The 27,054-nt window shown below is 46.9% G+C and overlaps 1 long non-coding RNA gene across 1 annotated transcript in view; it reads left to right on the top strand.

Moving 5' to 3' along the window:
- The window catches only part of LOC134910551 (uncharacterized), a 153,961-nt gene extending 129,872 nt beyond the window's left edge, over positions 1-24,089 (top strand). The window contains exon 2 of the long non-coding RNA XR_010176231.1: positions 21,685-24,089. This is a non-coding gene — a long non-coding RNA (uncharacterized LOC134910551). The remainder of the gene's footprint in view (positions 1-21,684) is intronic.
- Positions 24,090-27,054: the final 2,965 nt, after the last annotated feature.

The raw sequence follows: 27,054 nt of genomic DNA, 5'->3' as shown, positions 1-27,054 counted from the left end.
CAGAAACAAAATAACCCACCCAAATCTTACTCTCTCTGCACATGTTATATCTGCCCCACCTGCAGTGTGATTCAAATGCTGAGCCTTTACAGTCCCGGTCCACTCTCTCATGGTGAAAGATATTCCTACTTATAGTAGAACGGTCATGTGTTTTTTGTTTGTTTGCGATCGATAAAGCTGGTGAAGTTGTTAATAGAAAGGTGGTATTTTATAAAGTGTAAGGAAAAACTGAAGTATGATTGGCAGCTCTTCTATCCAATGACAAATGTTGTTTTAGAAATGATTCAATAGAGGGACCATTTAATATAAAAGCACTTATTATCTATAAAATTATAAAAGTATAAATATACCTGGCGAGGATGACACTCACTATAAAAGAAGGCAATCATAAATCCTTAAGACCATAAAGGATAACAACTGCAGGTATAATAGGGTACACTGTAGGTGAATGGCATTCCAGTTTATTGGCAAAAATATCCAGCAATATCCTCGGAAAATTAACACGGGACCTCACAGTTTAGAACATACAGCTAATTGTGTCTGACCTCTAAACATATAGGGCATGATTCATGTTTGTAAGTAAATAAAAAAGGAACTGGCCAAAACCATGCTGCACTACAGGTGGGGCAGATGTAAGAGAGAGTTAGATCTGGGTGGGTTTGATCAAACTTAAATCTAAATTGCAGTGTAATAAAGCGGCCAGCATTTGTGGGGTACATGCAAAAGCAGCCAGTATTTACCCTGCACAGAAAAAATCTAAATGCATTTGCTCCCCTTGCATGGTTTATTCCAGACACAGGGGGTAATTCTGAGTTGATCGCAGCAGGAACTTTGGCCCTCATTCCGAGTTGTTCGCTCGTTAGCTGCTTTTAGCAGCATTGCACACGCTAAGCCGCCGCCTACTGGGAGTGAATCTTAGCATAGCAGAATTGCGAACGCAAGATTAGCAGAATTGCGAATAGAAATTTCTTAGCAGTTTCTGAGTAGCTCGAGACTTACTCTGCCACTGCGATCAGTTCAGTCAGTTTCGTTCCTGGTTTGACGTCACAAACACACCCAGCGTTCGCCCAGACACTGCCCCGTTTCTCCAGACACTCCCGCGTTTTTCCCAGAAACGGCTGCGTTTTTTCGCACACACCCATAAAACGGCCAGTTTCCGCCCAGAAACACCCACTTCCTGTCAATCACACTCCGATCACCAGAACGAAGAAATTTCTTTGTTAAGCCGTGAGTAAAATACCAAACTTTTTAGCAAATTTACTTGGCGCAGGCGCACTGCGAACGTTGCGCATGCGCAGTTTGCGACTAATCTCACCGATGCGAAGAAAAATAACGAGCGAACAACTCGGAATGAGGGCCCTTGTTAGCAGTTGGGCAAAACCATGTGCGCTGCAGGGGAGGCAGGTATAACATGTGCAGAGAGAGTTAGATTTGGGTGTGGTGAGTTCAATCTGCAATCTAAATTGCAGTGTAAAAATAAAGCAGCCAGTATTTACCCTGCACAGAAACAAAATAACCCACCCAAATCTAATGCGCCCTACACATTAGGCGATGTGCCGCCGAGGTGCCCGACGGCCGATACGGGCGACCCGGCGGCGGGGGGGGGGGGCAGTGACGGGGGGAGTGAAGTTTCTTCCCTCCCCCCGTCACCCGGCTCCATAGACGTGCAGGCAAATATGGGCGATCTCGTCCATATTGGCCTGCATGTACAGCCGACATGTCACCAGCGATGAACGAGCGCGGGGCCGCGCATCGTTCATCGCTGGTGACTCCACACTGCACGATATGAACGTTATCTCGTTCATTAATGAGCAAGATCGTTCATATCGTGCAGTGATATCGGCATGTGTGTAGGGCCTATAACTCTCTCTCCAAATGTTATATCTGCCCCCCCCCTGCAGTGCACATGGTTTTGCCCAACTGCTAAAAAAAATTCCTGCTGCGATCAACTTGGAATTACCCCCACAAAGCGGTAAATTTACTAAGATGGGAGTTCTATTTAAGATGGGATGTTGCCCATAGCAACCTATCAGATTCCAGGTAATATCTTCTAGAAGGTGCTAGATAAATGAGAAGTAGAATCTGCTATCGGCAACATCCCATCTTAAATAGAACTCCCATCTTAGTAAATTTACCCCAAAGTTACTTGCCTTTTTTTTGCTCTACTTACAAACATGAACCAGGCCGATAAACTGTAGATATACTGTGTGTATACTGTAATACTAGTTTAGTGTTCCTTTAGAGGAGTGGCGGCGATACCTACAGACATTGGCCCTCATTCCGAGTTGATCGCTCGCTAGCTACTTTTAGCAGCCGTGCAAACACATAGTCGCCGCCCACGGGGGAGTGTAGTTTTGCTTTGCAGGAGTGCGAACACCTGTGCAGCCGAGCGGCAGCAAACACATTTTGTGCAGCACAAGACCAGCCTTGTAGTTACTTATTCTGTACGATGATTGCTGAGACGAAGGTCCCGGTATTGACGTCAGATACCCGCCCAACAAACACCCGGCCACGCCTGCGTTTTTCCAAACACTCCCAGAAAACGGTCAGTTGACACCCAGAAACTCCTACTTCCTGTCAATCTCCTTGCGTCCGCCAGTGCGACTGGAAGCGTCGCTAGAACCTGTGCAAAACCACAAAGCTTTATGTACTTGTACGACGCACCTGCGCATTGCGGTGCATACGCATGCGCAGATTAGACCCGTTCTGCCATAATCGCTGCGCTTCAAAAATCCGTAGCGAGTGATCAACTCGGAATGACCCCCACTATAACAGAGTGGCTGCGCAGCAAGTATGGAGTCACCAGTGATACAAAAGGTCTATGTATGTCTAAGGGCAGGGCCGTCTTAGCAGCAGTGCAGGCCCCTGGGCAAAGCAATGCACTTGGGCCCCTACCCATCCTCCATTAGTAGGGGTGGGGGTTGCTATCAAAATCAGCTTTTATGTCCCGCGGGCGGTAGAGGGTGTTCTATATTCTGCCCAGAATGTAGGACCTACAGCAGTAATTTCTGCTAATTACTCCTTTACTGCACAGATGGTGGGAGATGGGGCGGGAGGGAGAACACTAAACTGTAGAAGGGGGCATTGGGCAGAATGAAGGGGCCCCGGTACATGACTTCCAGGGTGGTAGGGGGTGTTTAATATAGAGATGTGCACTTGAAATTTTTCGGGTTTTGTGTTTTGGTTTTGGGTTCGGTTCCGCGGCCGTGTTTTGGGTTCGACCGCGTTTTGGCAAAACCTCACCGAATTTTTTTTGTCGGATTCGGGTGTGTTTTGGATTCGGGTGTTTTTTTAAAAAAACACTAAAAAACAACTTAAATCATAGAATTTGGGGGTCATTTTGATCCCAAAGTATTATTAACCTCAAAAACCATAATTTCCACTCATTTTCAGTCTATTCTGAATACCTCACACCTCACAATATTATTTTTAGTCCTAAAATTTGCACCTAGGTCGCTGGATGACTAAGCTAAGCGACCCTAGTGGCCGACACAAACACCGTGCCCATCTAGGAGTGGCACTGCAGTGTCACGCAGGATGGCCCTTCCAAAAAACACTCCCCAAACAGCACATGACGCAAAGAAAAAAAGAGGCGCAATGAGGTAGCTGTGTGAGTAAGATAAGCGACCCTAGTGGCCGACACAAACACCGGGCCCATCTAGGAGTGGCACTGCAGTGTCACGCAGGATGGCCCTTCCAAAAAACCCTCCCCAAACAGCACATGACGCAAAGAAAAAAAGAGGCGCAATGAGGTAGCTGTGTGAGTAAGATAAGCGACCCTAGTGGCCGACACAAACACCGGGCCCATCTAGGAGTGGCACTGCAGTGTCACGCAGGATGGCCCTTCCAAAAAACACTCCCCAAACAGCACATGACACAAAGAAAAAAAGAGGCGCAATGAGGTAGCTGTGTGAGTAAGATAAGCGACCCTAGTGGCCGACACAAACACCGTGCCCATCTAGGAGTGGCACTGCAGTGTCACGCAGGATGGCCCTTCCAAAAAACCCTCCCCAAACAGCACATGACGCAAAGAAAAAAAGAGGCGCAATGAGGTAGCTGTGTGAGTAAGATAAGCGACCCTAGTGGCCGACACAAACACCGTGCCCATCTAGGAGTGGCACTGCAGTGTCACGCAGGATGGCCCTTCCAAAAAACCCTCCCCAAACAGCACATGACGCAAAGAAAAAAAGAGGCGCAATGAGGTAGCTGTGTGAGTAAGATAAGCGACCCTAGTGGCCGACACAAACACCGTGCCCATCTAGGAGTGGCACTGCAGTGTCACGCAGGATGGCCCTTCCAAAAAACCCTCCCCAAACAGCACATGACGCAAAGAAAAAAAGAGGCGCAATGAGGTAGCTGTGTGAGTAAGATAAGCGACCCTAGTGGCCGACACAAACACCGTGCCCATCTAGGAGTGTCACTGCAGTGTCACGCAGGATGGCCCTTCCAAAAAACACTCCCCAAACAGCACACGACGCAAAGAAAAAAAAAGAGGCGCAATGAGGTAGCTGTGTGAGTAAGATAAGCGACCCTAGTGGCCGACACAAACACCGGGCCCATCTAGGAGTGGCACTGCAGTGTCACGCAGGATGGCCCTTCCAAAAAACCCTCCCCAAACAGCACATGACGCAAAGAAAAAAAGAGGCGCAATGAGGTAGCTGTGTGAGTAAGATAAGCGACCCTAGTGGCCGACACAAACACCGGGCCCATCTAGGAGTGGCACTGCAGTGTCACGCAGGATGGCCCTTCCAAAAAACATTCCACAAACAGCACATGACGCAAAGAAAAATTAAAGAAAAAAGAGGTGCAAGATGGAATTGTCCTTGGGCCCTCCCACCCACCCTTATGTTGTATAAACAGGACATGCACACTTTAACCAACCCATCATTTCAGTGACAGGGTCTGCCACACGACTGTGACTGAAATGACGGGTTGGTTTGGACCCCCACCAAAAAAGAAGCAATTAATCTCTCCTTGCACAAACTGGCTCTACAGAGGCAAGATGTCCACCTCATCATCATCCTCCGATATATCACCGTGTACATCCCCCTCCTCACAGATTATCAATTCGTCCCCACTGGAATCCACCATCTCAGCTCCCTGTGTACTTTGTGGAGGCAATTGCTGCTGGTCAATGTCTCCACGGAGGAATTGATTATAATTCATTTTAATGAACATCATCTTCTCCACATTTTCTGGATGTAACCTCGTACGCCGATTGCTGACAAGGTGAGCGGCGGCACTAAACACTCTTTCGGAGTACACACTTGTGGGAGGGCAACTTAGGTAGAATAAAGCCAGTTTGTGCAAGGGCCTCCAAATTGCCTCTTTTTCCTGCCAGTATAAGTACGGACTGTGTGACGTGCCTACTTGGATGCGGTCACTCATATAATCCTCCACCATTCTTTCAATGGTGAGAGAATCATATGCAGTGACAGTAGACGACATGTCCGTAATCGTTGTCAGGTCCTTCAGTCCGGACCAGATGTCAGCATCAGCAGTCGCTCCAGACTGCCCTGCATCACCGCCAGCGGGTGGGCTCGGAATTCTGAGCCTTTTCCTCGCACCCCCAGTTGCGGGAGAATGTGAAGGAGGAGATGTTGACAGGTCGCGTTCCGCTTGACTTGACAATTTTGTCACCAGCAGGTCTTTCAACCCCAGCAGACTTGTGTCTGCCGGAAAGAGAGATCCAAGGTAGGCTTTAAATCTAGGATCGAGCACGGTGGCCAAAATGTAGTGCTCTGATTTCAACAGATTGACCACCCGTGAATCCTTGTTAAGCGAATTAAGGGCTCCATCCACAAGTCCCACATGCCTAGCGGAATCGCTCCGTGTTAGCTCCTCCTTCAATGTCTCCAGCTTCTTCTGCAAAAGCCTGATGAGGGTAATGACCTGACTCAGGCTGGCAGTGTCTGAACTGACTTCATGTGTGGCAAGTTCAAAGGGCATCAGAACCTTGCACAACGTTGAAATCATTCTCCACTGCGCTTGAGACAGGTGCATTCCACCTCCTATATCGTGCTCAATTGTATAGGCTTGAATGGCCTTTTGCTGCTCCTCCAACCTCTGAAGCATATAGAGGGTTGAATTCCACCTCGTTACCACTTCTTGCTTCAGATGATGGCAGGGCAGGTTCAGTAGTTTTTGGTGGTGCTCCAGTCTTCTGTACGTGGTGCCTGTACGCCGAAAGTGTCCCGCAATTCTTCTGGCCACCGACAGCATCTCTTGCACGCCCCTGTCGTTTTTTTAAAAATTCTGCACCACCAAATTCAAGGTATGTGCAAAACATGGGACGTGCTGGAATTTGCCCATATTTAATGCACACACAATATTGCTGGCGTTGTCCGATGCCACAAATCCACAGGAGAGTCCAATTGGGGTAAGCCATTCCGCGATGATCTTCCTCAGTTGCCGTAAGAGGTTTTCAGCTGTGTGCGTATTCTGGAAAGCGGTGATACAAAGCGTAGCCTGCCTAGGAAAGAGTTGGCGTTTGCGAGATGCTGCTACTGGTGCCGCCGCTGCTGTTCTTGCGGCGGGAGTCCATACATCTACCCAGTGGGCTGTCACAGTCATATAGTCCTGACCCTGCCCTGCTCCACTTGTCCACATGTCCGTGGTTAAGTGGACATTGGGTACAACTGCATTTTTTAGGACACTGGTGAGTCTTTTTCTGACGTCCGTGTACATTCTCGGTATCGCCTGCCTAGAGAAGTGGAACCTAGATGGTATTTGGTAACGGGGGCACACTGCCTCAATAAATTGTCTAGTTCCCTGTGAACTAACGGCGGATACCGGACGCACGTCTAACACCAACATAGTTGTCAAGGCCTCAGTTATCCGCTTTGCAGCAGGATGACTGCTGTGATATTTCATCTTCCTCGCAAAGGACTGTTGGACAGTCAATTGCTTACTGGAAGTAGTACAAGTGGGCTTACGACTTCCCCTCTGGGATGACCATCGACTCCCAGCAGCAACAACAGCAGCGCCAGCAGCAGTAGGCGTTACACGCAAGGATGCATCGGAGGAATCCCAGGCAGGAGAGGACTCGTCAGAATTGCCAGTGACATGGCCTGCTGGACTATTGGCATTCCTGGGGAAGGAGGAAATTGACACTGAGGGAGTTGGTGGGGTGGTTTGCGTGAGCTTGGTTACAAGAGGAAGGGATTTACTGGTCAGTGGACTGCTTCCGCTGTCGCCCAAAGTTTTTGAACTTGTCACTGACTTATTATGAATGCGCTGCAGGTGACGTATAAGGGAGGATGTTCCGAGGTGGTTAACGTCCTTACCCCTACTTATTACAGCTTGACAAAGGCAACACACGGCTTGACACCTGTTGTCTGCTTTTCTGTTGAAATACCTCCACACTGAAGAGCTGATTTTTTTGGTATTTTCACCAGGCATGTCAACGGCCATATTCCTCCCACGGACAACAGGTGTCTCCCCGGGTGCCTGACTTAAACAAACCACCTCACCATCAGAATCCTCCTGGTCAATTTCCTCCCCAGCGCCAGCAACACCCATATCCTCCTCATCCTGGTGTACTTCAACACTGACATCTTCAATCTGACTATCAGGAACTGGACTGCGGGTGCTCCTTCCAGCACTTGCAGGGGGCGTGCAAATGGTGGAAGGCGCATGCTCTTCACGTCCAGTGTTGGGAAGGTCAGGCATCGCAACCGACACAATTGGACTCTCCTTGTGGATTTGGGATTTCGAAGAACGCACAGTTCTTTGCGGTGCTTTTGCCAGCTTGAGTCTTTTCAGTTTTCTAGCGAGAGGCTGAGTGCTTCCATCCTCATGTGAAGCTGAACCACTAGCCATGAACATAGGCCAGGGCCTCAGCCGTTCCTTGCCACTCCGTGTGGTAAATGGCATATTGGCAAGTTTACGCTTCTCCTCCGACAATTTTATTTTAGGTTTTGGAGTCCTTTTTTTACTGATATTTGGTGTTTTGGATTTGACATGCACTGTACTATGACATTGGGCATCGGCCTTGGCAGACGACGTTGCTGGCATTTCATCGTCTCGGCCATGACTAGTGGCAGCAGCTTCAGCACGAGGTGGAAGTGGATCTTGATCTTTCCCTAATTTTGGAACCTCAACATTTTTGTTCTCCATATTTTAATAGGCACAACTAAAAGGCACCTCAGGTAAACAATGGAGATGGATGGATACTAGTATACTTATGGATGGACTGCCGAGTGCCGACACAGAGGTAGCTACAGCCGTGGACTACCGTACTGTGTCTGCTGCTAATATAGACTGGATGATAATGAGATGAAATCAATATATATATATGTATGTATATATAATATCACTATTACTGCAGCCGGACAGGTAGATAATGTATTTATTAGGTAATGATGACTGATGACGGACCTGCTGGACACTGTCAGCTCAGCAGCACCGCAGACTGCTACAGTAAGCTACTATACTATAGTAGTATGTACAAAGAAGAAAGAAAAAAAAAAACCACGGGTAGGTGGTATACAATTATGGATGGACTGCCGAGTGCCGACACAGAGGTAGCTACAGCCGTGGACTAACGTACTGTGTCTGCTGCTAATATAGACTGGATGATTGATAATGAGATGAAATCAATATATATATATGTATGTATATATAATATCACTAGTACTGCAGCCGGACAGGTAGATAATATATTTATTAGGTAATGATGACTGATGACGGACCTGCTGGACACTGTCAGCTCAGCAGCACCGCAGACTGCTACAGTAAGCTACTATACTCTATAGTAGTATGTACAAAGAAGAAAGAAAAAAAAAAACCACGGGTAGGTGGTATACAATTATGGATGGACTGCCGAGTGCCGACACAGAGGTAGCTACAGCCGTGGACTAACGTACTGTGTCTGCTGCTAATATAGACTGGATGATTGATAATGAGATGAAATCAATATATATATATGTATGTATATATAATATCACTAGTACTGCAGCCGGACAGGTAGATAATATATTTATTAGGTAATGATGACTGATGACGGACCTGCTGGACACTGTCAGCTCAGCTGCACCGCAGACTGCTACAGTAAGCTACTATACTATAGTAGTATGTACAAAGAAGAAAGAAAAAAAAAAACCACGGGTAGGTGGTATACAATTATGGATGGACTGCCGAGTGCCAACACAGAGGTACCTACAGCCGTGGACTAACGTACTGTGTCTGCTGCTAATATAGACTGGATGATTGATAATGAGATGAAATCAATATATATATATATGTATGTATATATAATATCACTAGTACTGCAGCCGGACAGGTAGATAATATATTTATTAGGTAATGATGACTGATGACGGACCTGCTGGACACTGTCAGCTCAGCAGCACCGCAGACTGCTACAGTAAGCTACTATACTCTATAGTAGTATGTACAAAGAAGAAAGAAAAAAAAAAAACCACGGGTAGGTGGTATACAATTATGGATGGACTGCCGAGTGCCGACACAGAGGTAGCTACAGCCGTGGACTAACGTACTGTGTCTGCTGCTAATATAGAGTCTAGACTGGATGATAAATTATTGATAATGAGATTAAATCAATATAATATCACTAGTACTGCAGCCGGACAGGTACTATATATATTTATTATGTAATGACTGATGACGGACCTGCTGGACACTGTCAGGTCAGCACAGCACCGCAGACTGCTACAGTAAGCTACTATAGTAGTATGTATAAAGAAGAATGAAAAAAAAAAAAACCACGGGTAGGTGGTATACAATATTATATATATATATATATATATATATTATATACAATTATATATATATATATATATATATATTAAACTGGTGGTGATTGATTATTAAACTGGTGGTCACTTCAGGTCACGTTGCAACTTGCAACTAGTACTCCGAGGCCTAAGCAGACAATCACAAAATATATTATTATACTGGTGGTCAGTGTGGTCACAACAATGGCAGTGTGGCACTGACTCTGGCAGCAAAAGTGTGCACTGTACGTTATATGTACTCCTGAGTCCTGCTCTCAGACTCTAACTGCTCCCCACTGTCAGTGTCTCCCCCACAAGTCAGATAATACACTTACAGTCACACTATCTATTATCTAATCTAGTATAAAATATCACTTCAGCAGCAAGTAGTATAGTAGTATACAGTATAGTAGTACTCCTCCTAATAATGCTCCCCAAAATACTGTGTCTCTCTCTTCTCTAAACGGAGAGGACGCCAGCCACGTCCTCTCCCTATGACTCTCAATGCATGTGTGAAAATGGCGGCGACGCGCGGCTCCTTATATAGAATCCGAGTCTCGCGATAGAATCCGAGCCTCGCGAGAATCCGACAGCGTGATGATGACGTTCGGGCGCGCTCGGGTTAGCCGAGCAAGGCGGGAAGATCCGAGCCTGCTCGGACCCGTGTAAAAAACCTGAAGTTCGGGCGGGTTCGGATTCAGAGGAACCGAACCCGCTCATCTCTAGTTTAATATGCAGGGGAGGGGTATATAGTGGAGAGGGTTTAATATTCATCATTTTCCGGTGGGAGGGCAGCTTGCTTGACTGCAGATATCTCCAGTTTCTAGAAATAGTTCTCTTAGCTGTCAATGTGATAAAAAAAAAACTAGAGTCCGACCTTTCAGGATGTACTGAGGATTTGAGGATCAGAGATCAGGAGACAGAGCAATCCACCAACAAAAATATAAAACTGCATACCAGGCGTGTGGAGCTGGAGCAGGGACCAGCTGCTCGAAGGCTAATATCTCTGGTTCTGGGCATAGTAGAGACAAGCTGCCAGTGTCCACTGAAAGGAGAGAGTCCCAGCTTATGGAGTATACCCTCAGAAAATTTCTACGTCAGACAGAAACCGAGATATCTGGCTGGGAAGAGCAATTAAAAGGCTGGGAAGTCAGATATCTCCAGTTCCCCAGGGACGATTTTTAACAATCTGGTACCCCTGGAAAAAGGGGACCCTCAGCTATCAGCCTAGGGCCCTTATACTCCTGAGGCCCTTGCGTAACTGCCCACTGAGCCCAAACGAAAAGACGGCACTGTCTAAGGGATTTATTGATCATCGTTTCATTTTTAAAAAAAGATAGTGAAAAAATTTAAATTGTCACCAACTTTTGTATAAATTAATTGTCAAGGCCATTCATTATAAAGGTAGCGCAGGAGATATCACAGATACCTCCTGCTTACCTTTCACTCCAGATCTGGCCCAGCTCCAAAAATACAAGCCCAAAAATTCATCAAGCTCCAAAAATACAATTTTCAGAGCTTGACTGTAGGAACCTTTTCCATCTCCAGATTTGTTTCGGGATCCCGCTCCTTACCTATTGGAAGCAGTCCTGGTATCAGTCCACCACTGCTTGGCTCCAGACGCCGGAGGTTTGCGGGCATGCTCTGTAGCACTGCCAGATCACACTCAGCAGTGCAAAGTTTCTCTGCTAAAGTAGTGGTGAAAAGATTTATGGGGACAGCTGATTGTCTCTGGCACCTGCGGCAAGTTCAAAACTTAATTATCAGCGGCCGTGTAGATTCTGGATGGGGAAAACAGATGTCCTTTCTGAGTGTTGAGGAGAAATAGAGACAGCATTCCTAAGGAATGTACTAAAGGTATGGCAGATGGAGTGGTTTATGATCATGTCCTGCAGGTCTCACAGCGAGAACAAGAACTCAATGGCTGGGTTATTTCATCTGTATTTTGCACTTTCTAATATTGTGAAAGTTTCTGAATCCTTTGCTGTCAGTTTATATGTACTTACCGCACTCTGAGTCATCCACAATCTTGTAGCGACACACGCATCGGTAGGAGCCCAGACTATTAACACATTCATATTTAGCACTGGGGCAAGCAGAGAGAGTTTGGCACTCGTTAATGTCTAGAAATGAGATGAATCTGTCATTAGGTTGATGCATTTTAAATTAAAAGCTAAAATGTATTCAATGTAATGTTTAACAAATACAGAATAAATCTATTATTATATAGTTCTATATGTCATTACACAGGTATACAATATCTGAGATGTTGGAGAACACTTACAAAGTACACAATGCCCAATGAGCAACGCAGAATCTTTAGTGGTAGATGTTGGAGAACACTTACAAAGTACACAATGCCCAATGAGCAACGCAGAATCTTTAGTGGTGCTAAGAGCCTCAGGAGGGCATGTACTAAGCAGTGATAAAAGTGGAGAAGTGAGGCAGTGGAGAAATTTCCCATGGCATCCAATCAGCATTGACGGAACATTTATAATTTGCATACTATAAAAGCATACAGAGCAGCTGATTGGTTGCCATGGGCAACTTCTCCACTGGCTCACTTCTCCACTTTTATCACTGCCTCAGTTTGGGCAAGTGTACCTAGACTTATGCCATAGCACATAGGCATACAAAGCAATAACACGTGCCTAGGAGCCATGTGCGCCATATAGTGGGAGGAGTTGGACGGTAGCCGGGTGCTCTTTGCAGTGCTGCAGCGGGGCATTAATACTCTGGCAGCTCTCCAGGCTGTAAGGTGCCACCATCCCAGGCGCCCTGCAAGCCAAATACAGGTGCCAACGAGTTAGCAATGGTGCCACCCCTTTGGTTTTCTGATCTGGGTGCCGGCACTGCTCAGTCCCCTCATTTCCAGGCAAAGTACGATCCTGGTTCCTGGCAAAGTATGCAGCAGGTGCATCTGCGCACTTAAGGCCTAATTCAAGGTTGATTGCAAAAGCAAAATTCTCCTCTAATGGGCAAAGCCATGTGAGGTGCAGATGGGGCAGATGTAACATGAGCAGAGAGAGTTAAGGTGCATACACACGGAGCGATATAACTGAGCGATTTTGACTATATAGTCAAAATCGCTCAGAAAGTTAGTGCAGATCGCTCCGTGTGTATACAGGCAGCGATAGCGATGCGCGTCCCCGCTAAGTCGCTATCGCTGGGAAAAATAGTCAGTGCCGGCAAGTCAATTTTGGCTATGTCGCTGGTAAAGTTAGTTAAAATCGCTAGAGGCCAGCGATTTTTCCCAGCGATAGCGATGTTGCAGGCGGCGGTGGTGCGGGCGGCGGCGGGTTGCGGTGGCGGTGTGGGCGGCGGCGGGTTGCGGCGGCGGTGCGGGTGGCGGTGTGGGCGGCGGCGGTGCGGGTGGCGGTGTGGGCGGCGGCGGGTTGCGGCAGCGGTGCGGGCGGCGGAAATTTACCTTTCTCTTGCAGAGTTTGGCAGCGGAGCGGTACCAGTTTCAAAAATGGCGCCTCAGCGTCATTTTTGAAATTCAAGATGGCCGCCGCGAGCCAATCACGGCTCGCCGCGTCATCGCCCCGCCCCCTCCCGCTGACTTACATAAGTCAGCGCGAGGCAGCGGCTTTCAGTCCGACGGCGGAGGAGGAGCGGAGAAGAGCTCCTGAAGACGCCGTGGAAGTCCTGGATGGGCGGCGGCTATGCAAAAGAGCTTAGCAGCCGCCGCCCACCAGGTGAAGACGCCGGAGCAAGACCCCAGAAGCCCTGGGGAGGTGGCGCCCCCCCCAGGTGAAGACGCCGGAAGCCCTGGGAAGGCGGCGGCCATGCAAAAGAGCTTAAAGGCCGCCGCCCCCAGGTGAAGACCCAGTTTAATAAAGGATTTTTAAAAGAATGTGTTGTGTTTTTTTTTTTATATTTTCTTTACAGGTGGACTACAGGTGCCAGCGGGCCCTTTATGTCCGGGCATGCTGGCACTTGTGGTTCTCCAAGTGCCAGCATGCTGGGGCAGGCTTGCTGGGACCTATAGGCCTCCTGTAAAGAACAATATTACTATTGAAAGGCTATCAGCCTCCCATCCACCGGCCCACGGATGGGGGGGACAGCCTCGGGCTTCACCCCTGGCCCTTGGGTGGCTGGAGGGGGGGACCCCTTGATTTAAGGGGTCCTCACTCCAGTGTACCCCGGCCAGGGGTGACTAGTTGGGGGGGTAATGGCACGGCCGCAGGGACCAATATAAAAGTGTCCCCCGGCTGTGGCATTATCTCCCTGGCTAGTGGAGCCCGGTGCTGGTTTTAAAAATACGGGGGACCCCTATGTCTTTTGTCCCCCGTATTTTTTAAACCAGGACCGGACGCAGAGCCCGGTGCTGGTTGTCTAAATATGGGGGAACCGTACTCATTTTTTCCTCTGTATTTTAACAACCAGGACTGGCTCAAAGAGCCCGAGGCTGGTTTTACATAGGAGGGGGGACCCCACACAAATTTTTTTTTTTTAACTTTTAGCTATTTAAATACCAACCACCCTGTAAATTCATCCTTTATATGACACTCATCCCCTTATTTAAATGAGTTAGTCAAAATCTCTCATAGCCAAAATCTCTCCGTGTGTATGCATCTTTAGGGTGTGTACACACGGTGAGATATTTTCTTTCCATTTTGACTATATAGTCAAAATCGCAAGAAAAGTTAGTGCAGATCGCAAGGTGAAAGTCACCTTGCGATCCCGATTCGATCCAGATGTGCAGTCCCGCCAGATCGGCATCGCAAGAAAAGATAGACTGTGCAGGCAAGTCAATCCTTGCTAGATCGGTGTACTATCTAGTTCATCTCACATGTCAATGACATCTCACATGGGTGGTCATTCCGAGTTGTTCGCTCGCTAGATGCTTTTAGCAGCATTGCACACGCTAAGCCGCCGCCCTCTGGGAGTGTATCTTAGCTTAGCAGAATAGCGAACGAAAGATTAGCAGAACTGCTACTAAATATTTCCTTGCAGTTTCTGAGTAGCTCCAGACCTACTCACAGATTGCGATCAGCTCAGTTCCTGGTTTGACGTCACAAACACGCCCTGCGTTCGGCCAGCCACTCCCCCGTTCCTCCAGACACTCCCGAGTTTTTCCCTGACACGCCTGCGTTTTTTAACACACTACCGGAAAACGCTCAGTTACCACCCAGAAATGCCCCTTTCCTGTCAATCACTCACCGATCAGCAGTGCGTCTGAAAAGCGCCGCACAAACAACAGCAAAACTACTCATTTTTTAGTAAAATAACTAAGCGCATGCGCGCTGCGTACCATGCGCATGCGCATTTAGCAACAAATCGCAGCATAGCGAAAATCGACAACGAGCGAACAACTCGGAATGACCACCATAAGCCAAAATCTCACATAAGCCAAAATCATAAGCACACATATGGGGTAATTCCAAGCAGAGGGATTTTTGATAGCAATTGGGCAAAAACCATGGCCCTCATTCCGAGTTGATCGCTCGCAAGGCGATTTTAGCAGAGTTACACACGCTAAGCCGCCGCCTACTGGGAGTGAATCTTAGCTTCTTAAAATTGCGACCGATGTATTCGCAATATTGCGATTACTAACTACTTAGCAGTTTCAGAGTAGCTTCAGACTTACTCTGCCTGTGCGATCAGTTCAGTGCTTGTCGTTCCTGTTTTGACGTCACAAACACACCCAGCGTTCGCCCAGACACTCCCCCGTTTCCCCGGCCACTCCTGCGTTTTTTCCGGAAACGGTAGCGTTTTTTCCCGCACGCCCATAAAACGGCCTGTTTCCGCCCAGTAACACCCATTTCCTGTCAATCACATTACGATCGCCGGAGCGATGAAAAAGCCGTGAGTAAAAATACTATCTCCATTGTAAAATTACTTGGCGCAGTCGCAGTGCGAATATTGCGCATGCGTACTAAGCGGAATTTCACTGCGATGCGATGAAAAATACCGAGCGATCAACTCGGAATGAGGGCCCATGTGCACTGCAGGGGGGGGGCAGATATAACATTTGCAGAGAGAGTTAGATTTGGGTGGGTTATTTTATTTCTGTGCAGGGTAAATACTAGTGATGAGCGGGTTCGGATCCTCGGAATCTGAACCCCCCCGAACTTCACCCATTTTACTCGGATCCTCCCGCCTTGCTCGGTTAACCCGAGCGCGCCCGAACGCCATCATCCCGCGGTCGGATTCTCACAAGATTCGTATTCTATATAAGGAGCCGCGCGTCGCCGCCATTTTTCACTCGTGCATTGGAGATGATCGTGAGAGGACGTGGCTGGCGTCCTCTCAGTTTCTATGTTCAGTGGGCTGCAAATTGTGCTGCAAATATCTGTGCTCGGTGTGCTGCAAATATCTGTGCTCAGTGTGCTGCAAGTGCAAATATCTACGTTCTCTGCCTGAAAAACGCTCCATATCTGACTGTGCTCAGTGTGCTGCAAATATCTGTGCTCAGTGTGCTAATTGCTTTATTGTGGGGACTGGGGACCAGCAGTATTATATAGTAGGAGGACAGTGCAGAGTTTTGCTGACCAGTGACCAGTAACCACCAGTATTATACGTTCTCTGCCTGAAAAACGCTCCATATCTGTGCTGCATTGTAGTATATAGTAGGAGGACAGTGCATAATTTTGCTGACCACCAGTATAACTATATATATAGCAGTACGGTACAGTAGTCCACTGCTCTACCTACCTCTGTGTCGTCAAGTATACTATCCATCCATACCTGTGGTGCATTTCAGTTTTGCACAGTTTGCTGACCACCAGTATATACTATATAGCAGTACGGTACAGAAGGCCACTGCTCTACCTACCTCTGTGTCGTCAAGTATACTATCCATCCATACCTGTGGTGCATTTCAGTTTTGCACAGTTTGCTGACCACCAGTATATACTATATAGCAGTACGGTACAGTAGGCCACTGCTCTACCTACTTCTGTGTCGTCAAGTATACTATCCATCCATACCTGTGGTGCATTTCAGTTGTGCGCAGTATATATAGTAATAGGCCATTGCTATTGATACTGGCATATAATTCCACACATTAAAAAATGGAGAACAAAAATGTGGAGGGTAAAATAGGGAAAGATCAAGATCCACTTCCACCTCGTGCTGAAGCTGCTGCCACTAGTCATGGCCGAGACGATCAAATGCCATCAACGTCGTCTGCCAAGGCCGATGCCCAATGTCATAGTAGAGAGCATGTAAAATCCAAAAAAATAAAGCTCAGTAAAATGACCCAAAAATCAAAATCGTCTGAGGAGAAGCGTAACCTTGCCAATGTGCCATTTACAAGGAACGGCTGAGGCCCTGGCCTATGTTCAAGGCTAGTGGTTCAGCTTCACCTGAGGATGGAAGCACTCATCCTCCTGCTAGAAAACTTAAAAGAGTTAAGATGGCAAAAGCACAGCAAAGAACTGTGCGTTCTTCTAAATCACAAATCCCCAAGGAGAGTCCAATTGTGTCGGTTGCGATGCCTGACCTTCCCAACACTGGACGGGAAGAGGTTGCGCCTTCCACCATTTGCACGCCCCCTGCAAGTGCTGGAAGGAGCACCCACAGTCCAGTTCCTGATAGTCAAATTGAAGATGTCACTGTTGAAGTACACCAGGATGAGGATATGGGTGTTGCTGGCGCTGGGGAGGAAATTGACAAGGAGGATTCTGATGGTGAGGTGGTTTGTTTAAGTCAGGCACCCGGGGAGACACCTGTTGTCCGTGGGATGAATATGGCCATTGACATGCCTGGTCAAAATACAAAAAAAAATCACCTCTTCGGTGTGGAATTATTTCAACAGAAATGCGGACAACTGGTGTCAAGCCGTGTGTTGCCTTTGTCAAGCTGTAATAAGTAGGGGTAAGGACGTTAACCACCTAGTAACATCCTCCCTTATACGTCACCTGGACCGCATTCATCAGAAGTCAGTGACAAGTTCAAAAACTTTGGATGACAGCGGAAGCAGTCCACTGACCACTAAATCCCTTCCTCTTGTATCCAAGCTCCTACAAACCACACCACCAACTCCCTCAGTGTCAATTTCCTCCTTAGACAGGAAAGCCAATAGTCCTGCAGGCCATGTCACTGTCAAGTCTGACGAGTCCTCTCCTGCCTGGGATTCCTCCGATGCATCCTTGAGTGTAACGCCTACTGCTGCTGGCGCTGCTGTTGTTGCTGCTGGGAGTCGATCGTCATCCCAGAGGGGAAGTCGGAAGACCACTTGTACTACTTCCAGTAAGCAATTGACTGTCCAACAGTCCTTTGCGAGGAAGATGAAATATCACAGCAGTCATCCTGCTGCAAAGCGGATAACTCAGGCCTTGGCAGCCTGGGTGGTGAGAAACGTGTTTCCGGTATCCACCGTTAATTCACAGGCAACTAGAGACTTGATTGAGGTACTGTGTCCCCGGTACCAAATACCATCTAGGTTCCATTTCTCTAGGCAGGCGATACCGAAAATGTACACAGACGTCAGAATAAGAGTCACCAGTGTCCTAAAAAATGCAGTTGTACCCAATGTCCACTTAACCACGGACATGTGGACAAGTGGAGCAGAGCAGACTCAGGACTATATGACTGTGACAGCCCACTGGGTAGATGTATTGCCTCCCGCAGCAAGAACAGCAGCGGCGGCACCAGTAGCAGCATCTCGCAAACGCCAACTCGTTCCTAGGCAGGCTACGCTTTGTATCACCGCTTTCCATAAGAGGCACACAGCTGACAACCTCTTACGGAAACTGAGGAACATCATCGCAGAATGGCTTACCCAATTGGACTCTCCTGGGGATTTGTGACATCGGACAACGCCACCAATATTGTGCGTGCATTACATCTGGGCAAATTCCAGCACGTCCCATGTTTTGCACATACATTGAATTTGGTGGTGCAGAATTATTTAAAAAACGACAGGGGCGTGCAAGAGATGCTGTCAGTGGCCCGAAGAATTGCGGACCACTTTCGGCATTCAGCCACCGCGTGCCGAAGACTGGAGCACCAGCAAACAGTCCTGAACCTGCCCTGCCATCATCTGAAGCAAGAGGTGGTAACGAGGTGGAATTCAACCCTCTATATGCTTCAGAGGATGGAGGAGCAGCAAAAGGCCATTCAAGCTTATACATCTGCCTACGATATAGGCAAAGGAGGGGGAATGCACCTGACTCAAGCACAGTGGAGAATAATTTCAACGTTGTGCAAGGTTCTGCAACCCTTTGAACTTGCCACACGTGAAGTCAGTTCAGACACTGCCAGCCTGAGTCAGGTCATTCCCCTCATCAGGCTTTTGCAGAAGAAGCTGGAGACATTGAAGGAGGAGCTAACACAGAGCGATTCCGCTAGGCATGTGGGACTTGTGGATGGAGCCCTTAATTCGCTTAACCAGGATTCACGGGTGGTCAATCTGTTGAAATCAGAGCACTACATTTTGGCCACCGTGCTCGATCCTGTTCAAACTGAAATCTAAATTGCAGTGTAAAAATAAAGCAGCCAGTATTTACCCTGCACAGAAACAAAATAACCCCCCCAAATCTAACTCTCTGCACGTTAAATCTGGCCCCCCCTGCAGTGCACATGGTTTTGCTCATTAGAGGAAGATTTTGCTTTTGCAATCAACCTTGAATTAGGCCCTTAAGGGCCCTACAGGCTGGACGACCCGCCGCCGAGCTGCCTGATCGCCGATACGGCAGACGGGCGATCTGGCGGCGGGGGGAGTGAAGTTTCTTCACTCCCCCCCCATCACCCGGCTCCATAGCGATGCATGCTAATATGGACAATCTTGTCCATATTGGCCTGCATGCATAAGCGACGGGGCAACAAAGATTAACGAGTGCGGGGCCGCGCATAGTTAATCGTTGGTGCCTACACACTGCACAATATGAACTAATTCTCGTTCATTAATTAACGAGAACGTTCATATCGTGCAGTGAGATCTGTAAGTGTGACACTGTGTAGGGCCCTTTAGTTTTGCAGAGCAATCCATGCAGAATGAAGTAATTGAGATGAGATAAAGGGAGTGTGTTTCACAGGCTGCCTTATTATGCAGATGCCCAAAAATATGTCAAAAATCATCTGTTACTAAGGGGGTAGACCTGATAGTAGCAGCAAGTTTGTTAGCAGTTGGGCAAAACCATGTACAAAAACAATATAACCCACCCAAATCTAACTCTCTTTGCAAATGTTATATCTGCCACTCCTGCAGTGCACATGGGGGCTAATTCAGACCTGTTCGCTCGCTAGGGTTTTTTTGCAGTCCTGCGTTCACATAGTCGCCGCCCATAAGGGAGGGTATTTTCACTTTGCAAGTGTGTGAACGCATGTGTAGCAGAGCTGTACAAACAGATTTTAGCCCTCATTCCGAGTTGTTCACTTGCTAGCTGCTTTTAGCAGCATTGCACACGCTAGGCCGCCGCCCTCTGGGAGTGTATTTTAGCTTAGCAGAAGTGCGAACGAAAGATTAGCAGTTCTGCTATTAAATATTTCCCTGCAGTTTCTGAGTAGCTCCAGATATACTACTAGACTGCGATCACCTCAGTCAGTTTAGTTCCTGCTTTGACATCACAAACACGCCCTGCGTTCGGCCAGCCACTCCCCCGTTTCTCCAGCCACTCCTGCGTTTTTGCCTGGCACGCCTGCGTTTTTTAGCACACTCCCTGAAAACGCTGAGTTGCCGCCCAGAAACAGCCACTTCCTGTCAATCATACTACGATCACTCGAGCGACTGAAAAGCGTTGCTCGAGCTTGTGTAAAACTACAAAGTTTTGTGTGAAAGTACTTAGCTCATGCGTGCTGCGTACCATGCACATGCGCATATTTGCCGTTTTTTTTCACTTGATCACTGCGCTGCGAAAAACGTCAGCGAGCGATCAACTCGGAATGACCACCTTTGTGCAGCCTCTGAGTAGCCCAGGAATTACTCAGCCGCTGCAAGCTCTTCTGTCTGTCCGGGTCTGGAATTGATGTCAGGAACCCTCCCTGCAAACGCATGGACATGCCTGTGTTTTTCCAAACACTCCCAGAAAACGGTCAGTTTCCACCCACAAACGGCTTCTTCCTGTCAATCTCCTTTCGCACTCCCGTGCAAAGGGATCCTTCGCACAAACCCATCGCTGAGCGATGATCCGCTTTGTACCTGTGCGACGCGCCTGCGCATTGCGGTGCATACGCATGTGCAGTTCTGACCTGATCGCAGCGCTGCAAAAACGCTAGCGAGCGATCAGGTCTGAATTAGCCCCATGGTTTTGCCCAACTGCTATCAAATTTGCTGCTTCGATCAGGTCTGAATTACCCTCTAAATGTGGGATTTAGAGGTATATGTACTAAAAATCGATCTGGGTAGATGTTTAGTCGATTTTGTGTTTCAGGGTCTAAATTCCACATTTACTAACATGATTTTTTTTTTTTTTTAAATGAAGTAAAAAATCATGTTAGTAAATGTGCGATTCAGACCCTGAAGCACAAAATAGCCCAAACATCAGTGAAAATCGACCTAAATCGACTTTTAGTAAATATTCCCCTAGATGTTTTTGCCTCTCTGTATACTTTGGCGACCGTTTAGTGTGTGGAGGAGTCTTGTAGTGATGTTGTATGTGTCTAATGTAAGGATTAAGACATGAAACTACACTTGTGAAAGGACTGTATGACTTTCTATTATGTAGTTTTAGAGAGTGATCCAACCAGTGGTGAGCAGCTCACACCCGCGAAAAAGTGTGAAGAGTCTGGCTCTAAAAGGGGCTGCGAGGGGGGCCTGTTCGGGTGCTGTTGCCAGCGTTTACACATCATCACAACGGCAACGTGCAATTCCCCCCCCCTCCCCCCCTCCTTCACGAGTTGCTCACACATCATTGGATTTAATTAATGCAGTCCTGTACCTCTGTAACATTTGACATCACCAGTGGGCATTTGTAATTTTTTATTATAATTTAATTTGTTTTGAAAACAATATAAAGATACGTTTTTTTTCATATAATATTTTTATTTTTGCATACAGTACCTGAACAGTTCTTCCCGTTTCCGGTGAATCCTGGCTTGCAGCAGCAGATGTATGAATGATTGGAACTGACGCAGTCGGCGTTTTCATGGCAGGGAAACGGATACGGAGGCAGACAAAGATCTGGAGGAATAAAATATCCTGCTTAAAGTTTGTGACGAAACACAGGAGTAAAGTGGCGGGTGTTGGCCATAGCAACCAATCAGACTTTAGCCATCATTTATCTAGTACATTTCCATTTCTGAAGCTATTGTATATCTACCGTATAGTGGGAGATTTTTCAAAGGTTGATGAGAGATAAAGGGGGAGATTTATCAAAGCTTGGAGGGAGATAAAGGGGGAAATTTAGCAAATCTTGGAGAGAGATAAAGTACCAACCAACCAGCTCCTGTCATTTTTAAAACACTGGGCCTAATTCAGACCTGTTTGGTGCTGTGCGTTTTCACACAGCAGCCGATCAGGTCTGAACTGCGCATGCCCTGTTCGCCGCAGTGCGCCTGCAAGACGACCGTCTTATCCCTGCTATCGCCTCTGCTTGATTGATAGGCAGAGGCGGTTGCTGGGCGGGAGGGGGTGGGCCGGCGGCGTCTGGCTGTCGTTTTAGGGGCGCGGTCTGCGCAACGCAGGCGAGCCCGAACCATGCGACCATCACAGCGATAAGTAGCTCCCTGCCAGCACACAGGAGCTGTGCGATGCTTCTGTACTTGTGTGTGTGTGTGGGGGGGGTGTGGGGGGGTCAGGCCTGACATGCGGGGCGGACTAGCCCCATGCTGGGTCCCCCCCCCGCATGTCTGTGTGACTGGTCGTAGATATGCTAAAGTTAGCCCATCTACGATCAGGTCTGAATTAGGCCCGTAACATGGCAGTTAGGAGCTAATTAGCTGGTACTTTATCTCTCTCCACTTTAAGAAGCAGGTGAAACACTGGGGGAGATGTATCAAACCTTGTCAAGAATGGAGAAGTGGACAAATGGAGAAGTTGCCAATTGAAACTAATCAGCTTCCATCTATCATTTTATAGAATGTACTTGATAAATTCTACCTTTAAGCTGATTGGTTACTACTTACTATGGAAAGTTTTCTTCTTGTCCACTGCTTTACATTTCCACCTGTTATTCTTTATGGACTCATGATTGTTGAATTATATACAATAGTGTGTATTGGGTTTCAGAGCGATAATTGTTCTTTAATATTGTCGCATTCGCAGCAATAAGAAATAATACAGTGCATGAATGTATCACATACCACATGCAGGGGCAGGGGCTCTTCACTCTTCTGTTGGGAGGCCTGTGTGCCACTGCGTGTGGGTGGTCTACTGTTCAGGAGCCACTGCTCAGTGATTTATGCCACGTGTAGACCACAGGCTACAATGGGCTAACACCATCTTCAGATCTGATAGCTTTATAGCCCCCATAGAAACCTATGAGGGCTGCCGCTGCTGTCGGAAATGGAGGGAGCGTGGCAGATATTAAAGGAGATATCTGCTGCACTCCTTCCATGGTACATTTGGGGAATACTTAATATTTGTGGGTATCCTGCAAATATTATTTGATAAATAGGCCCTATATGCTTTGTGTCTTTTATTGGATTCCAGATAGATATCAAGTCAAGCAAAATATTAACTTTGGAGCTGTCAGATGTAAAGTGAAAAAAGAGAAAATGCAGGTGCACACTCTTAAATACTAAGAACACTGGTAATCAAGACAATTATAATAAACTCTTCAATGTAACATGGAGTAAAATTGAGATTCTTAGCATAATGTTTAGCCAAAAATATGGGCTCACGTACCACGGCAAGGTGACCTCATCAGGTGAGTCCCCAACAGTCTGTCCCCCCCATTGTAATGTGCATGGAAAGGGCGGGTAATGCAATCAAATCCAAATGTTACTGATATTGTAGCCATTGGGCTATAATAGCCAACACCATCATATGACGTTCGTGAAAAGGGCATAGATTTTCAGAGTTTAAAACATTCCAGATATCTGCTGCGGATTCCCGAGTATACATATGGGGTAAACTTAAATGATGCACCACTATTATCCTTTGATACAGTTCATCACTCAAAATAAGGACCTAGAGCCTGGATCCATGTAATTGATATGAACTGATGGGTGGGAACAGCTGGGAAGACAGTTGGGGTAAGGGGACTTGGATACATCCCCTCTCCTTACAGGTACTATTGCCATAGTGTAAAGACACTTGATGACGATGATGAAGAAATATTTAGCTGCTTCTAAATGGCGATGTGCATGTTAATCTCTCCAGTTGATAGCACATCATTTATTAGCATCACAACTTTATAATGTCAAGTTGCAGCCGCCTATTCGGTTTTCTTATTTGCCATATCTGTTTGGACCGCTGCAGGAAAGAAGATTGCCGTTGGAGTTATAAAGGGGTCAATGAGCCATGTGGGGGTGTTTGTACTTCTTTGCTTTAAACTGTACTGACAATGTGACTTTCCCATTTTCTATTAATATGTCACATCTCTACACAATTGCTGGGTGTAAGTATACACATATAGGGGGAGACAGTGGTGGGCGCAATGTGAAAAGTGCCGCTTGGGTGCCCAAACGGGTCACTTTTCCCTCATGTCTGCTTGCCACTTCGGGGTGGCACTGGCAGATGTTCGCGCCCGAATGGAGCAACAGGTGAATTGCTCCATTGGGCGCCATCTAGTGGCTGCCGATGTGATAAAGAATTGAATTCCCCCCACTGTATTAGTTCAGCTCTGGCCAACCAGCTACGCATCCCAGCATGCCCTGCCACAGTTTTAGCATTTCCTAATAGCATATCTGTGGCAGGTCATGCTTGGACTTCACAACAGCTGGAGATCCACAGGTTGGCCAGGCCTGTATTGGTTTCTTCAAGGCCAAACTAACTCACCTGAGTACTGGAATATCAGTTTACCACAGCCGCCATGGGCCTGTCTTTAGTCACTGTTTGACCAACATGTATCTAGGGCAGAAGCTTAGGGAGTGGGACCAGGCTTCAATGTCATTAGGCCCCGCCCAATAAATTATGCAAATCGTAGGTCCTTGGAGAAGGGGTGGGGCTAAAAGTATGCTGATTTGCATAATTCTAGCCCCACCCCCTCCATATGGACCAGAGATTCCTGGTATTATCTCCCCATCCGGCCCACTTCATTAGGAAGTGGGTGGAATGCGGGAGGAGCACCCATTCTTCCGGGGGTGTGGGGGACTGCCTAAAACATTAGGAGTCTCCAATAACTTCCCAGCAGAGTAGGTAAGTATGACCTAGAGCATTTACAACACGTACAAGAATTATTTCTCCAGTGCATAATGTCTCACCATTCAAGAAGCACTTTTCTCCACCTTTTCCATTGGCGACAGTTCCCGATGGACAGGAGCCACACAAATACTGAGTTCCATTGTATTGGTTTATGCAACTTACGCCAGGAAAACATGGTTCCCCGCGGCATGGTGTTGATTGGTACAAGCAAAATGCCCCAGAGAAGCCATCTGGACAAACACAACCGACAACCTGTTGGCAGAAGGGGTCAATTAAACATCTCAGCCTAGCACACAAGAAACAGTAAATCCCGCCCATGTTTTTTTTTTATAATGTTTTTATTAATAGAGAGAAAGCAACACACAGCATATCATACATTATCATATATGTGAATGTAATAAATGGTAACACATGAAGGTAAATCAGACACAGGAGAAATAAATCAACAACATAAATAGCAAATTACATTTGTTGTGTTCGAAATCTGATCAGTAGTACTAATAGTCAGGAAGATCACAATGCATAGTATAATACAGTGGTTCTCAAACTCGGTCCTCAGGACCCCACACTGTGCATGTTTTGCAGGTAACCCAGCAGGTGCACAGGTGTATTAATTACTCGCTGACACATTTTAAAAGGTGCACAGGTGGAGCTAATTATTTCTAGAGATGAGCGGGTTCGGTTTCTCTGAATCCGAACCCGCCAGAACTTCATGTTTTTTTTCACGGGTCCGAGCGACTCGGATCTTCCCGCCTTGCTCGGTTAACCCGAGCGCGCCCGAACGTCATCATGACGCTGTCGGATTCTCGCGAGGCTCGGATTCTATCGCGAGACTCGGATTCTATATAAGGAGCCGCGCGTCGCCGCCATTTTCACACGTGCATTGAGATTGATAGGGAGAGGACGTGGCTGGCGTCCTCTCCGTTTAGAATTAGAATAGATTAGAGAGACACTTGATTTACTAATTTTGGGGAGCATTAGGAGTACTCAGTAGTGTACAGTGCAGAGTTTTGCTGATAGTGACCAGTGACCACCACTTTTATTTATAATCCGTTCTCTGCCTGAAAAAAGCGATACACAGCACACAGTGACTCAGTCACATACCATATCTGTGTGCACTGCTCAGGCTCAGGCCAGTGTGCTGCATCATCTATTATCTATCTATATATAATATTATATATATCTGTCTGACTGCTCAGCTCACACAGCTTATAATTGTGGGGGAGACTGGGGAGCACTACTGCAGTGCCAGTTATAGGTTATAGCAGGAGCCAGGAGTACATAATATATTATATAGTGAGTGACCACCAGACACACAGTGCAGTTTATTTAATATATCCGTTCTCTGCCTGAAAAAAGCGATACACACAGTGACTCAGTCAGTCACATACCATATCTGTGTGCACTGCTCAGGCTCAGGCCAGTGTGCTGCATCATCTATATATATTATATATCTGTCTGACTGCTCAGCTCACACAGCTTATAATTGTGGGGGAGACTGGGGAGCACTACTGCAGTGCCAGTTATAGGTTATAGCAGGAGCCAGGAGTACATAATATTATATTAAAATTAAACAGTGCACACTTTTGCTGCAGGAGTGCCACTGCCAGTGTGACTAGTGACCAGTGACCTGACCACCAGTATATAATATTAGTAGTATACTATCTCTTTATCAACCAGTCTATATTAGCAGCAGACACAGTACAGTGCGGTAGTTCACGGCTGTGGCTACCTCTGTGTCGGCACTCGGCAGCCCGTCCATAATTGTATATACCACCTAACCGTGGTTTTTTTTTCTTTCTTTATACATACATACTAGTTACGAGTATACTATCTCTTTATCAACCAGTCTATATATTAGCAGCAGACACAGTACAGTGCGGTAGTTCACGGCTGTGGCTACCTCTGTGTCGGCACTCGGCAGCCCCGACCTCGGTGCAAATTTTAGGACTAAAAATAATATTGTGAGGTGTGAGGTATTCAGAATAGACTGAAAATGAGTGTAAATTATGGTTTTTGAGGTTAATAATACTTTGGGATCAAAATGACCCCCAAATTCTATGATTTAAGCTGTTTTTTAGTGTTTTTTGAAAAAAACACCCGAATCCAAAACACACCCGA

This window comes from Pseudophryne corroboree, chromosome 4 (assembly GCF_028390025.1).
Source record: "Pseudophryne corroboree isolate aPseCor3 chromosome 4, aPseCor3.hap2, whole genome shotgun sequence".
Classification (NCBI taxonomy): domain Eukaryota; kingdom Metazoa; phylum Chordata; class Amphibia; order Anura; family Myobatrachidae; genus Pseudophryne; species Pseudophryne corroboree.
This window is presented reverse-complemented; position numbering and strand designations above follow the sequence as displayed.